A 12,174-nucleotide genomic window follows, 5' to 3' on the forward strand; every position below is an offset into this window, starting at 1 on the left:
TGCCTTGCTTGCGTTTCCTTTCCTGAAAACTCAGCGCTCGCTACTTTCCTGTCGAGAATGCTGCGTCACACTGTTAAGGCGCATGCCGTTCGTGGGTGGAAAGTACCGGGCTCGCAGCGTTAAAGAAAGGAAACGCGCGCAGCACGGATGACGATTATTGTTGTGGGACAAGATACGCCGCAAAGGGTGTACATTTTTCTAAGAGTGTACACTCTACACTCTTAGAAAAATTTACACCCTCTGGGGCGTATCTTGTCCCACAACAATAATTGCCATCCGTGCTGCCCGCGTTTCCTTTCACTCTTAGAAAAATTTACACCCTTTGGGGCGTATCTTGTCCCACAACAATAATCGTCATCTGTCTTGCCCGCGTTTCCTTTCTTTAACGCTGCGAGCCCGGTACTTCCCAGTCACGAACGGCATGCGCGTTATCACTGTGACGCAGCGTTCTTGACAGGAAAGTAGCGAGCGCCGAGTTTTCAAGAAAGGAAACGCAAGCAAGGCCGATGACGATTATTGTTGTGGAACAAATATACACCCCAAAGGGTGCAACCGTTTTAAGAGTGTTCTTTAACGCTGTGAGCACGGTACTTTTCAATCACGAACGGCATGCGCCTTATCAGTGTGACGCAGCATTCTCGACAGGAAAGTAGCGAGCGGCGAGTTTTCAGGAAGGGAAACGCAAGCAAGGCAGATGACGATTATTTTGTGGGACAAATATGCACCCCAAAGGGTGCAACCGTTTTAAGAGTGTAAAAACAGTTTGCACCCTTTGGGGTGTATATTTGTCCCGCAACAATAATCGTCATCTGCCTTGCTTGCGTTTCCTTTCTTGAAAACTCGGCGCTCGCTACTTTCCTGTCGAGAATGCTGTGTCACACTGATAACGCGCATGCGGTTCGTGACTGGGAAGTACCGGGCTCGCAGCGTTAAATAAAGGAAACGCGGGCAAGACAGACGACGATTATCGTTGTGGGACAAATATACACCCCAAAGGGTGCAACTGTTTTTAGAGTGTACACTCTTTAAAAAATTTACACCCTTTGGGGCTTATCTTGTCCCACAACAATAATCGTCATCTGTCTTGCCCGAGTTTCCTTTCTTGAAAACTCGGCGCTCGCTACTTTCCTGTCGAGAATGCTGCGTCACACTGATAACGCGCATGCGGTTCGTGACTGGGAAGTACCGGGCTCGCAGCGTTAAATAAAGGAAACGTGGGCAAGACACGACGATTATCGTTGTGGGACAAATATACACCCCAAAGGGTGCAACTGTTTTTAGAGTGTACACTCTTAGAAAAGTTTACACCCTTTGGGGCGTATCTTGTCCCACAACAATAATCGTCATCCGTGCTGCCCGCGTTTCCTTTCTTTAACGCTGCGAGCCCGGTACTTTCCACCCACGAACGGCATGCGCCTTAACAGTGTGACGCAGCATTCTCGACAGGAAAGTAGCGAGCGCCGAGTTTTCAGGAAAGAAAACGCAAGCAAGGCAGATGACGATTATTGTTGTGGGACAAATGTACACCCCAAAGGGTGCAACAGTTTTAAGAGTGCAGTTGCATCCTTTGGGTTGTATATTAACGCGATAGCGTTAAGGAGCTCGTGTCGCAGAAAAGCCGGTGTCGTCGGCGTCGGTGTCGGCGTCGGCGGCGTTGACCGTGAGCGATAAATCACGGCAGGCGCTTCATAAATAAAAAGCAACTTCCAAGATTGGCCCGGTGGGAATCGAACCCGGGTCTCCGGAGTGTGAGACGGAGACGCTACCACTCAGCCACGAGTTCGATGCTTCCAAGCGGTGCAAACGCGCCTCTAGTGAATGCGGTGTTGCCTTCGAAACGAGCCGTGGAAAGTTATACTGCGGTGTATATCGGTAATTATGAACATGTAACGTACAGAAGTCACAATTACACGAGTTGCGAAGTGCGTTTCCGCTGCATTTCTTCTGCGCTTTCCGCACACGCAGAGCCATCTTGCGGCAAACACAGAAGACCCCCTCCTCTCAATGTACGGCGCTGCCCCGACAGGAGGCGCGCCGCGCGCGCATTGGGACCGCTGCCAGGCGCGTCGCGGGACTCCCTCTCCCCTGACGACGCTTCGCCGTGCTCCCGGTTTAGATTACTATCTATCTCTCTGCCCGTGCCGATCACGACGTTTGGCTGGCGTAGATCGTTTCCCCTCCGAGACACCGAGTTCTTTGGTTCGTTTCGTTCGCTCAGGCGCACGTTTCGTTGCCGCGCCGAACGCTGCGTTGCTCGACGCTCACCGCGTGATAAATGGGCGCTAAGTCCGATGCGGGGCGCATCGTAAGTGATTGCTGTGCCGTAGCGCATTGTCTTATACCCCTTGGCGGGTCGACGGGAACGCTGTCGCGTCCCACTCTTGAAGGCGAAGCTTAAGCGTCCTCCAATTTTTTTGCCACACAACGATAATCGTCATCTGTCTTGCCCGCATTTCCTTTCTTGAAAACGCTGCGCTCGTTACTTTCCTGTCGGGAATGCTATGTCATGCTGATAACGCGCATGCTGTTCGTTACTGGAAAGTACGTACCGGGCTCACCGCGTTAAAGAAAGGAAATGCGGACAAGACAGATGACGCTTATCGTTGTGTGGCAAATGGGTGTAATTTTTCTTAAGAATGTACACTCTCATAAAAGTTTACACCCTTTGGAGTGTATATTTGCCACACAACAACAATCGTCATCTATCTTGCCCGCATTTCCTTTCTTGAAAACGCTGCGCTCGTTACTTTCCTGTCGGGAATGCTATGTCATGCTGATAACGCGCATGCTGTTCGTTACTGGAAAGTACGTACCGGGCTCACCGCGTTAAAGAAAGGAAATGCGGACAAGACAGATGACGATTATCGTTGTGTGGCAAATATACACCCCAAAGGATGCAACTGCACTCTTAAAACGGTTGCACCCTTTGGGGTGTATATTTGTCCCACAACAATAATCGTCATCTGCCTTGCTTGCGTTTCCTTTCCTGAAAGCTCGGCGCTCGCTACTTTCCTGTCGAGAATGCTGCGTCACACTGATAACTCGCATGTCGTTCGTGACTGGGAAGTACCGGGCTCGCAGCGTTAAAGAAAGGAAACGCGGGCAACACGGATGGCGATTATTGTTGTGGGACAAGATAAGCCCCAAAGGGTGTAAATTTTTCTAAGAGTGTGTTTTTAGAGTGCACTCTAAAAACGTTTGCACCCTTTGGTGTGTATATCTGCCACACGACGATAATCGTCACCTCTCTTGTCCGCATTTCCTTTCTTTAACGCGGTGAGCCCGGTACGTACTTTCCAGTAACGAACAGCATGCGCGTTATCAGCATGACATAGCATTCCCGACAGGAAAGTAACGAGCGCAGCGTTTTCAAGAAAGCAAATGCGGGCTAGACAGATGACGATTGTTGTTGTGTGGCAAATATACACTCCAAAGGGTGTAAACTTTTATGAGAGTGTACATTCTTAAGAAAAATTACACCCATTTGCCACACAATGATAAGCGTCATCTGTCTTGTCCGCATTTCCTCCCTGTAACGCGGCGAGCCCGGTACTTCCTACACTCTAAGAACAGTTTACACCCTTTGGCTTGCCCTTTCTGCCACACAAAAATAATCGTCATCTGCCTTGATGCGTTTCCTTTCTTTATCGCTGCAAGCCCGGAACTTTCCAGTGACGAACGGCACGCGCGTTATCAGAAGAGGCACTCCAAAGGGTGTAAACTGTTCTATGCTGATAACGCGCGTGCCGTTCGTTACTGGAAAGTTCCAGGCTCGCAGCGATAAAGAAAGGAAACGCATCAAGGCAGATGACGATTATTTTTGTGTGGCAGAAGGGGCAAGCCAAAGGGTGTAAACTGTTCTTAGAGTGTAGTAACGAACGGCATGTGGGTTATCAGCATTACATAGCATTCCCGACAGAAAAGTAGCGGGCGCGGCGTTTTCCAGTCAGGAAATGCAAGCAAGGCAGATGGCGATTATCTTTGTGTGGCAGAGATACACTCCAACGGGTGTAACTTTGCCCAAGAGTGTAAGAGGAAGCTTTAGCTCGGGTGCTCCTATCTAAATACACGTAAAAGAAGAATTCGTCTTTCTCGGCAACCACTTGTTGCATTTAAAAGAAAAGCTTAAAATCTAGGGACTGTTGTTTCGAATTTTAAATTTAGGTTGCCAATTTTTTTATTAAATATTGACAAAAATAAAAAAAAAATTCCCAGAAAACGAAACTATCAAGTTTACAACTCGGTAACTCCGCAAGGGAAAATGATATAATAATTCTGTGGATTGCATCTGATAGTACACCTAAAGCGGTCAAAATTGATATGTTACACATTAATCTAAAAATGAGTAATATAGAAATACAGCTTTTGCAGAACCCTGTACACAACGTAACAAATTAACGTAAGATACAAATTGGTATATCGAATTTTTCCGCTTTGAATAACCTAATGGACGCCGTTTACAGAACCGCGATATCTGTTTCTGATGCAGAGCTATTCATTTATAAACTTCATGCGTCTATTTCTTTAAGGCTTTCGAATTTTTGAAGATCCTCTTCATAAAATTCAGGCCCTAAATCAGAATTCCGCTTCCAACAGTCATTAGAATTTAACGTTCTCTCTCAAATTGCGTTTTACGTGCATTTGAATAGGCCGCGTCGGAGTTGGGTCCGAGCTAAAGCTTCCTCTTAACGCGGTGAGTCCGTGACTTCCCAATAACGAACGGCATGCGCGTTATCAGCATGACATAGCATTCCCCACAGGAAACTAGCGGGCGCGGCGTTTTCAAGAAAGGAAACGCAAGCAAGGCAGATGGCGATTATGGTAGTGGGGCATACGTGAAAACAACCACAAACTCACCAAATTTGTATTGTGTTTACGTACCTTATTTACGTACCCCATTACCTTATTTATACATCGTACCTTATTTATGTGCCGCATTACCCCACTACCGCAATCCTTAGTCGAGCTCAATGAACGCATCAATGCTGCAGTGCAGACAATTGACAGGGCTGTGCTACAAAATGTATGGAATGAGCTCGATTATCGTCTGGACGTGTGTCGTGTCACCAAAGGGGCACATTGAACATTTGGTGAGTTCGTGATTCTTTTCATATAACTTTCATGTGTGTACGCGTAATACTTTTGAAAATATAGCCTTTTCAAAACGAATGAATCATCTATGCTAGCCCTGTATTATATCTTCAGACATGTCTTGTTTCGCTTGAGTGTTAGGCGATATAACGAGGCATACAGGGTATTTCACTTAACTTCTGCCAAACTTTAAAAATATGCAAATGCGACATAGTTGGACAGAACCAAAAGGTAATGTTGTTTGCCGTCCCTTGGAGATACTCAGGTAATTGTTTGGATTCAGTCTAACTAAATAACCAGTCTTAATTAATTAATCAACTTTTCAATTACTATAATTAGATGGAAAGTGCCAATGAGAAAATTGCAAAGCAACATGAAACACTCCCCATACATCTTTCTGTTGCTCGGTACTTGCTGCATAAAAGCGTTTTTCCGAGCATGAAAGAAGCCCGCGAATACTCGCGAAGTGACTCGAATTGCCTTTTCATTAATTAGTATATTTCAGCTATGTCAGCGAAAAACTACAGGTGACACGCGTACTGTTTCAGTGAATATTGAAGTGCGGTTTTTGGGAACTATATCAATGCAATGTTCATTTTTTGTTAACACCGAAATAACGGATATGTGTTGGTACTAAGGGTACATGCATATGGTACTTAGTTCAAGATCTCCGTTGAAGCCGTTGCTCTGAATTCGTGCAAAGCTCTCAGTGCTCACCAGTGTAATGAGTTCCGTTATAGAATGAGGGCTATGAATACAGATGAGTGTATTCAGGTTATATTGTGACGGCGATATTGTGGCGAATATTCTCACATGTGCTTCATTTCTACACTTGCGTGCTTTGTATATATGCGATGTAATGTGAGCTAGCGCAGTAGACGACTTGGCAGAAGAAGCCTCGAACGACAAACGTTGATAATTTTTCACCGAGAAATTAGCCCCGCGAAATGTAGATAGCGCTGCCGTGCCTCCACAACTGGTACCGGCTAGGGCGCAAAACTTGCGCCCACCCGACACAAGGGGTGTCGGGTGGGCGCAACAACATCCACATCACCAGCATCATCATCAAGCTGCCATTGCAAGACGTATTGGCTTCCGTTCGCTGCCATGGGTACATATGCCGTGGATGTCGACCCCAAAAGTTTACGGACCACGCGAGCGCGTGCCTAACTTGCCTGCCCGCGCCACCTAGCAGTGCGCCACCTGCCGTCGACCGCATATTCGGCCTAGCGCTGCGGTCGAGCACTGCCTCGACCAAATGGGTCCTTTTGTTATTCGACTGCCGAGGAGCGCATTGTTATTTGATTGTTTTCATGCAAAATGCTCTCATCTGCAGTGAGGATGTCATGTTTCTGTCTTGATAGCAGTATCGCATAGCAATCACGGAGTGCCTCGAGCGGTGTGCCGATGGGTGGATATTAGTTTGTGCCAAGGGTTATTGCGACGATACTTATTTGTTACGCAACCTTTACTACGACAGCGTGTTTTGATCGCATCTTGTTCTGAAGAGTGTTGCTGCTGTGTCCATGGAAAGAGAAAGGGTAAAATGACGTTTTACCGTTATCAAAAAAAAAGAAAAAAAGAAAAGAAAAAGACGGATGTAGGTACAAAATTTTTATTACGCACGATAGACGCATCTGCGTACAAGTAGCGTGACGTGTCGCAGAGTGGCATCAAGCAGAAATTCTCTGTTCCTAAAAAAAACCGGTGTCGTACACCTACTGGTGGCATGGATTAGTTTAGTAAGGGAAGATGGCACCTCGAGTTCTATTAGACGAACGAATACACGTTGTGTGCTAACTTATAAAAGGCGCACCTCAACGGGAAATTTGCCGCAAAACCAATAGGAGTCGAACTGCTGTGAATTGGATAATTAAAGCTTTCCGCGAAGTCGGTAGATTCACGTACAGTTGCGGCCCGCAATGGGCGTTCAAGGGCCACAACTAAGGACGAGGACCGCCTGGTTATGCCGCCGTCGTGGATGATCCCTTTCAAAGCGCGGAGGATATCTGCGGAGCGCTCTCATTCACGGCGGCGTCCGACACAATGAGAAGGCTGAGAGGCAGCTGCCGGAAAGGCCTATGTTCGCTATAATAGATTGGACAGCAGAAGAATGAGGCGAGGTCATCTTCACGGACGAATCGACTTTTTCCACACGCTGGGACCAGCAGCACAGCGTGTTTGGCATCCATTAAACTGCAGGTAAGTTTATAATTTATGCATAATTTGTGCATAAATATAACTGCTAAACAGCCAGTTTTATAGTTCTGTATCGCAAATAAGTTTCATGTAGAACTGACTTCAAGAATTTACCAGATTTTTCTGTAGTGGTGGAATGTTTACAACAGTGATTGAATTGTTCTGTCATAGTTCTTATTATTCCGAAAGTATACCAATGTGACTTTCCACGGCTATATTTTGTTGTGCGGACTGCTTTCATTGCAAATTCTGTTGTAGCTGTAGCCGTATGCAGTTCATATGTACAGGAGGAATCCATAACTATTTGGACACGTTACTTGATCTAATCTTATGCCTTTTCTTGCAGATTTCTGCAGCTCACGGAGTGATAACCTAATATTTCGCGGCATTCATGGCACCACACAGTCATGTGAAGACACCGAGACTAACCCATCCTGGTTGTTAGTGGCTATGGTGTTGGGCTGCCAAACACGGAGGTCGCGGGATCGAATCCTGGTCACGGCGGCGGCATTTCGGCGGGGGCGAAATGCGAAAACTCCGGTGTACTTAGATTTAGGTGCACGTTAAAGAACCCCAGGTGGTCGAAATTTCCGGAGTCTCCCACTACGACGCGCCTCATAATCAGAAAGTGGTTTTGGCACGTAAAACCCCATAATTTAATGTTTTAAACCAAGACTATGCTAATATCGACGACAAAATCAGCCTGCGATTCATTTCTAGATGGCGCAATCCATCGCGCACATCGCCTCGGCTCTTTCTAACCCAACAAGTGTCGCCCCGTAATTTCAATATTTCCACATTTCACAGCAAGGGCAAAAGTGCTCGTGCTGCGCAACCAATTCACAAAAAATACCTTTACAATTATTCAAGACTTCTCGGTATACCCACTCGCCTTGCTGGCAAGGAAGCTAATTAAGTCGGCACCAGCCACTCCGGTTTCCTCAACATTAAACTCCGCTACAATAAATTGTCTGTAAACAGTAAATGCTATACTTGTGATGCGTCTACGGACCGAATCCGTGAACGAGAGCAGAGGGCGCCTGGAACATTACAGAACGGTATGTTTCCACTACGTGCGACACATTACAGGGATGCGAAGGAGGCAGTGGCCGAACGTGTCAAGCACAGGTTTACCTTACTTGCCTATTTTCACGGATATCAGAAGTCGTGTGAGTAAATTCAATTCTTCATCTTCGGAGATCGACACATGCAGTGCGAGAATCATTGCCTTGGCGGAAACTTGACTTCCTGCACTGGTGCGCGATTATAATACCTTCTGTGGCGCCCGGAATTTCGGCTACTGTGACCAAACTGCACGTCGACAAGGCGGCGCCCTTCTCGCCACTTCTCTAAAAATGTGCAATCATTTCATATAGTGATATATATATATATATATATATATATATATATATATATATAGGAAAATCATATAAAGGAAAGATCTGGGAAAATCTCTGTGACAGGGGAAATACAAGGAAAATCTGAATTGTTTCTGTAATCTAATTTTCGTAGGACTATTAGGTATATAAGAAAATTTGTACGATAACATGAAGTGCAGCGCCTTGCTATTTGAGGCTCGAACTGGTTTCTTGAACAAGAACATACCGGAGCAAACGCTCGCAACAAGATGAGGCGTGTGTATGCTGCAGCAAAAATGCGGAGACCACGCAGCACATCCCAATATGGAATGGGAAGGGATTAACCCAATGAGACACGTAGGTAACGCACACTTTACAGAATCGCTTAGATTTAAAGTGGACGGAAGCATTAACCGGTCAGCTGTCGAGATAAACAAGAAACGTTTAGAGTAATGGTGGAAAAAAATGCGGGGAAGAGACTGATAGAATCGGATCCGTTTCAGGCATATTTAACGATACATGACCGATATAGAAGTTTTAAGGAAGGGATAACATATTAAGGAGATGTAGACAAATTGTTAGACTGAAAATTATGTATATCATATCTGATTAGCTCAAGTAGGCTAGGTGACTACTTGTGACCGCCCCGTTTCAAAGGGGACGCCAATAAATCATCATCATCATCATCATCATGTAAAGAGAGCGCCCACCACACGCAGTGGAGTGGAGGACGAGCTTCGAGCCCAGGATTTTTGGAGCATACGGGAGTCAGTCATGCAAAGATAATCCTTGGCTTTTGCTTCCGCTCACCCTCGTCATTTGCCACTTTCATTGAAGAGTTACACGATGCTATTAATCCATTTTTCTTTTCGAGTTTCCTCACTTCACCGTTATCCTTACACAGCGAGTTTAATTTTCCCAATCTCAAATGAAAAACACATCCACCCAGCTTAAAGCCTTTTCGTGTTCAGCTAGGCTAAAGATTTCTGTGAATTGTGTTCCCTGTTTTCATTTGCCCACTTATGGCCCAGCGTACCAGATTATTATCCAACACAACTAACCACTCTTGGGATCGACCTTTCACCTCGCGACAACCTCCAGTGACGGATAGCGCGATTATGGGAAACGGGCCGACGGCCTCGTCAAAACTGTACCCAAATGGGATGATTTATGACCACCACTGGAGTGCCACTGTCAGGGGAGGTTTGGGCAATTAGCGAGGCGACTGTCCTTTACCTGTCAGCCGCCCAAATTGGCGCGTCCACGCCGGAGACGGGGTCAGTGTGCTACTCCCATCCCCTGTTTGTGCCCAGTGATGAGCGTGTGTTTCCGAAAAAGCTCCCTTCGGAGGGAAAGGGCAACAAACCTCCGGATTGGTGGGACCTGAGGTCATCGGTCTCCTGGCGCCGGGTTGGGTGAGGCGGCTGAACAATGAAATTTCGTTCGGGGGGGTGGGGTGGGGGAGGGGGCGAGGAGGGGCTCACTTTGCAGCTTGGCCTCCTCCAAATTGTCCAGGGATCACATACATTAAACATTAATAATAAGTGCGTTGCCATTGCCAGAGATGCTCACTTTGCAGCTCGGCCTCCTCCAAATTGTCCAGGGATCAAATACATTAAACATTAATAATAAGTGCGTTGCCATTGCCAGAGATGCTGCAAACGAATTCTTGAACGCTACGCACTGTCAAGACAAGTGAAATATGTATTTGTTCATAAGAGAATATACATGTATGTCTAAAAAATTATGCCCGAAATAACTGATATCAATGCTTCCATGTTTCTGTATATTTAACACGTGAAGCAAATATCACACGAACTTTAGAACTATATCAGTTTGAAACCAGCAAAGCAGTGCATGCCGCTGATATGAAAAATGTAAAGGCCATGAGATGAACAAGTTGAGGACAAATATTTTTATAGAACTTTGTTAGCCTCCCTGCCTTTGTTTCAGTTGCATCTCTCTCTCTCTCTCTCTCTCTCTCTCTCTCTCTCTCTCTGTCATTCAAGAACCTTGTTTGCATTTTTGTACATATATGCAACGACCAGGGAAAAATCTCAATGATGCTGTCCTTTGTAAGAATGTACTGCGCAGGGGCAGCTGTCACCGGTCGTGTTTTGTAATTGCTCCGAAATTATAGTCGCAACAGAAGGTACTATAAAAAATAGGAGTTCTGCAAAATGTACGAGGGCGAGTCAAATGAAAGTGAGCCAATGCGAATATATGACAAACGGGGTACTTTTTTTAAAAGATAGTATCCATGAGCATTTAGACATTTGAGCCACTGTCCCGTCTCATAAAACTCCCTCCCGTCTTTCCCGTCTCATAAGACTCCTTGGGTTGCTGCTTCAAAAAGTCTGCAACTGATTCTTTCACGTCATTGTCCGACACGAATCTGGTTCCCATGAGCTGTTTTTTCAAATGCTCAAAATGTGGAAGTTTCAAGGTGACAGGTCTGGGCTGTATGGCGGATGTTGCAGCACTTCCCACTTGAACTTTGCCAGTTTTGTATTAACCACACCAGCGACGTGGAAACGGGCATTGTCGTGGAGCAAGATGACCCCATTTCTCAATTTTCCACGTTGTTTGTTCTTGAATGCGACACGCAGCCGATCCGACGTTTCACAATGTCGGAAACGATTGATAGTCTCTCCAGGTTTAGCAAATTTGATCAATAATAAGTTGAGAAAATTCGATCGATAAGTCAACGCCTTTCCGGCAGAAATGGCGGCCTATTTGCTTTCCTTAGGGGTGGTGAATTGAAATGTTTCCACTGTAAGCTTTGCCGTCGTGTTTCAGGCTCGTAGTAGTGGCACCATGATTCATCCCGGGTCACAATTGCAGAAAAAAAGTTGTCACCCTTATAAAAAGGGTGACAACTTGCAGAGTACGGAGAGGTTCGGCAGCGCCGAACATCTTCGTACTCTGCCGGTGGATCAATATCTCTGCCATCCATTGCGCTCACAAGAGCCGATAACAGATGCTCATGAATTATGGTGGGACCCGAACCGTGACTCATGTTCACGCGCCCTGCCAATTCATCGATGCTTATCCTCCGTTCTTGTCTAATCAGCCTCTTCAATTGTGTTGGGGGTGATTGCACGGTAGCTTTGGCCTGGTCTTGGATCGTCTTCGCAACTTTCACGTCCTTCTTTGAACCGTTTGCTCGAACGCTTCACAGTGGCCAATGAAATGCAATGTTCAACGTACACGGCAGCCATACAGCGACTAATTTCTTATCTTCATCTGTCAGAAACCTCACGACACCCCGCTGTTCAACTTTTGGAGTGTCCTCCAAAATCTTATCATTATCTGCATGCCTTGCAGATAAGGAACCGAGCCATTATTGCGTAGGGTGGGTTGGCTCACTTTCATTTGACTCGCCTTCGTACATTAGAAATGCGAAGACACAATGGAATATACAAATGCGATGATACAGCTTGATAATGGACAAAAAAGTGTCACTAGAAACAAAGTTCATTGTGCATGTACACAAAAACTCGCAACAAGATATTTAAATATACGT

General features: G+C 45.9%; 1 long non-coding RNA gene across 1 annotated transcript in view; it reads left to right on the forward strand.

Annotated features, from left to right (window-relative positions):
* The first annotated feature begins 4,939 nt into the window (after positions 1-4,939).
* The window catches only part of LOC139056700 (uncharacterized), a 61,130-nt gene continuing 53,895 nt past the window's right edge, over positions 4,940-12,174 (forward strand). The window contains exon 1 of the long non-coding RNA XR_011512460.1: positions 4,940-5,090. This is a non-coding gene — a long non-coding RNA (uncharacterized lncRNA). The remainder of the gene's footprint in view (positions 5,091-12,174) is intronic.

The sequence above is a fragment of the Dermacentor albipictus genome, chromosome 1 (genome assembly GCF_038994185.2).
Source record: "Dermacentor albipictus isolate Rhodes 1998 colony chromosome 1, USDA_Dalb.pri_finalv2, whole genome shotgun sequence".
Lineage (NCBI taxonomy): Eukaryota > Metazoa > Arthropoda > Arachnida > Ixodida > Ixodidae > Dermacentor > Dermacentor albipictus.